General features: G+C 42.9%; 1 long non-coding RNA gene across 1 annotated transcript; it reads right to left on the reverse strand.

Moving 5' to 3' along the window:
• Positions 1 to 336: 336 nt before the first annotated feature.
• LOC125753088 (uncharacterized) lies at positions 337 to 2,494 on the reverse strand. Its single transcript, XR_007404089.1, has 2 exons — positions 2,036 to 2,494; positions 337 to 1,823 (listed from the first exon to the last, which is right to left on the reverse strand). It is a non-coding gene; the product is annotated as an uncharacterized LOC125753088 (long non-coding RNA).
• Positions 2,495 to 3,036: the final 542 nt, after the last annotated feature.

Below are 3,036 nucleotides of genomic sequence, written 5' to 3' on the forward strand. Positions count from 1 at the left end.
AACTCTGTCTTTACTTAGGAATCTACACAGGATCTACCTCTGTGAAGCTTGCCATGGGTGGAAAAACCTGTTACTCCCTTCCTAAAAGAATAAGCAAACATGATCCTTCCTGGACATCTCAAAGCAAAGGAACTCATGAAACAACTCTCAGGAGTATCAAAGACAATATGAGTGGGTGCCTTAATTTTGGCTCTATGTGTGCTGTGGGTTTTTTTTTTTTTTTAACCTTCTCTTTATTCACAGAGGGTTAAAGCTTTGTGATATCACATTACCCTTTGTTTAAGATTGCACCACGTCTGTAACCCAAAACAAGTCCAAAGGTGCTGCCTTTTATTTGATTTTTTTTTTTTTTTCTAATTCAACAACCTGCCAAGCAACTCTAGGGATCTCCAGTAATCATGTGAGTTTCCCAAGAGCCCCAGGTGAGATGGGAGAAAAAAATATGTTGGCAAAAGAGCGGGAGGGGACCTCAGCGACTGGTTGTAGCTCAGTGGGAAGAAGTTAGACTTTGGGGTTGATGAGGTGAGGAGGTGAGTTCCAGAGCTGGAGCTCAGGTGTGAGCAGCCCCACAAGCAAGGTACACCAACCTCCAAACCTACGCCTTCCTTTTGAAAATGGGAATAGAACTATTTTCTTGCTTGTTTTAAAGGGTGATGAGACTGTATGTTCAAAATACTTTATGAACTGGAAAGTATTAAACCAACATAAGGGTTTATTACTCTTCCCTGACTTCCCCAGAGCTGAAACAGGGTTCTGTTCAGCTACCTGACAACAGGTCACTGGGGGAGCCGGCACCGTGAAAATGAGTCAGCCGTGTTAATCGCTTCAGAGGCATGCCAGTGGTAAAAGTCTACACAGTTCAGCAGATTAGACAGAAATATTAATTATGTCAATGAATCACAGCACTGCCTCATCTTCTGGGTTCGCATTATCATTGACCTATTTTTCTGTGTTCTGTCTCTCCTCTGCCATTACCCTGGAAGAATAATCCAGGGCTTTGCCATGGGCATGATGGGTTTCAGGTGCCAGTAACTATGCTGATATCATCTTTCACTGGCACAAGATTAATTTACAAATGAGCCAGGGCTGCTCCCTACCACTTTCTTAGTTGAACAGCTGGGGGGCGGTTTTCACACCTGCTAGTGGAAAATCCACTTTGGTTGTGTGGATCAAATTCTATTACAAAGAACGGGGGATGGGAGGAGGAGAGAGGGAGAACCAAGTTTTCTCCGTTGTAAGACTTCATTTAAAAAGTGTGTTTTTTTTTTTTAATCAGAGGGGGTTCCTCTATTTTGTTACAAAGAGATTTTTATTATAACTAGAAATTGACCCATGTAGTCAGCGGTGACAAACACCACTAAAAGAAAACAGAAGTGAGTTAAAGACGATAGAGGAATAAAACCTTACTCAATCAGATACTGAATCTGCATAATGTATTGTAAAATATTTGAAGATGCCAGAGCCCCCTTGTATCAGCTGATCTGTCATGTAACAACATTGCATGTCAGGTGGATTGAAGTGAAACTTCATAAACAAATCTAACTGTTTGGTCAGGCATCTCTATTAAAGCGAATCAAAAACTGCAAATGTTTCCTTAACATCGTTCCGTCTAAATCCCCGATGGAATTCTTGTTTGTGATCTGCTCCCTGTGCCGGCCGTTCTCCGAGCGTGTTATATATAGTTTCAATCCATACCAAATGAAGGAAGCATTGATTAGACTTGATTTAAGGCAGCAAGTGATAAATGCAGCTGGAAATTGATTCATACCTCTCAAGTGACTGGGGCACAGCCATCCACAGTTGACACAACTCTTGTCTCAAGGCTGGAGAAAACAAACAGGGAAACACATGTCAGACAGATAAATGACTTGGCTGTTTTGAGTTCTCCGTGGAGGCCATTTGTTTCCTAGATAAGGAAGACTGCTCTCCAAAGTCATGAAAAGATAAGCGAGAGGAAAAGGATGAATGTGGAATTGCATGCCTGAGCACTTGAAAAAAAGAAAAAAGAAAAGAAACCCGACCAGAAAGGATTTACCTCCAAGAAGAATCCTGCTAGGAGGCTCTACTCTCCGCTCTGCTTTCATCTCAGGGGCGCTGCAGGCAGGGAGTTTGCCAAGCAAACTTCAGTCCAGCTAGGCTCTGTCTCCGGGATTTTAAGTGATGGCGGTAGTATGCTGTCGTCTTTCAAGTTCTTTCCGGGGAGACATTTCCCAACTGCTCTCCTTGGAGTGAGCATTCAGGGGAAGAAGCAGCCGGCTTCCGGCCTGAAGTGCCAGCAGTTCGACCAGCAGCCCAGAACCACCCCCCGAATACAGTAGCTCTCTGGCAATCCAGTGCCTCTCAGACAGCCTCTCCCACAGTATGTAGTTAAATATTTACTGTGTTTATGCTCTATGTTTTCCCACGTTGACATATTTGCTCATGCATTGCTTTCTCTTCTCCCTGTTACTTTGCATAGGTGGACATACATTTCACCCATTCTTCAAGGCCTCATTGAGCCTTCATTCTTCCCGGCTGGAAGTTATTTTCGTCCTCTGAACTCCCGCTGGATTGGGGCCAGGTCCTGCTGGAAGAGCCTTGAATTAAGGGACAGCTAAGGGATCAGAGTGGGGATGTGTGATTTCTGTGAGGCTATGCTATAGAGCAGTGGGTTCCAGAGTTCCTATGTTGAGACTTCTGCAAAATTAAAATTAGTGGAAAACAAACCACTGTGGAATGCAGAGGGCTCCTGACATAAAGCTGCCAACATTTAATTTTGCATATACAGTTGACCCTTGAACAAGACAGAGGTTAGGGGTTAAAAATGCACATATAATAACTTTTGACTTCCCAAAACTTAACTATTAGCCTGCTGTTGACCAGAAGCTTTACAAAACATAGTTAAAAACATATTTTGTATGTTACATGTAATATAGACTGTGTTCTTATGATAAAGTAAGAGAAAATGTTATTAAAATCATAAGGAAGTGAGGGGCACGTGGGTGGCTCAGTTAAGCATCCAACTCTTGATTTCAGCCCAGGTCACGATCTCAGGAT

This window comes from Canis lupus, chromosome 20 (genome assembly GCF_003254725.2).
Source record: "Canis lupus dingo isolate Sandy chromosome 20, ASM325472v2, whole genome shotgun sequence".
NCBI classification, from domain to species: Eukaryota; Metazoa; Chordata; class Mammalia; order Carnivora; family Canidae; genus Canis; species Canis lupus.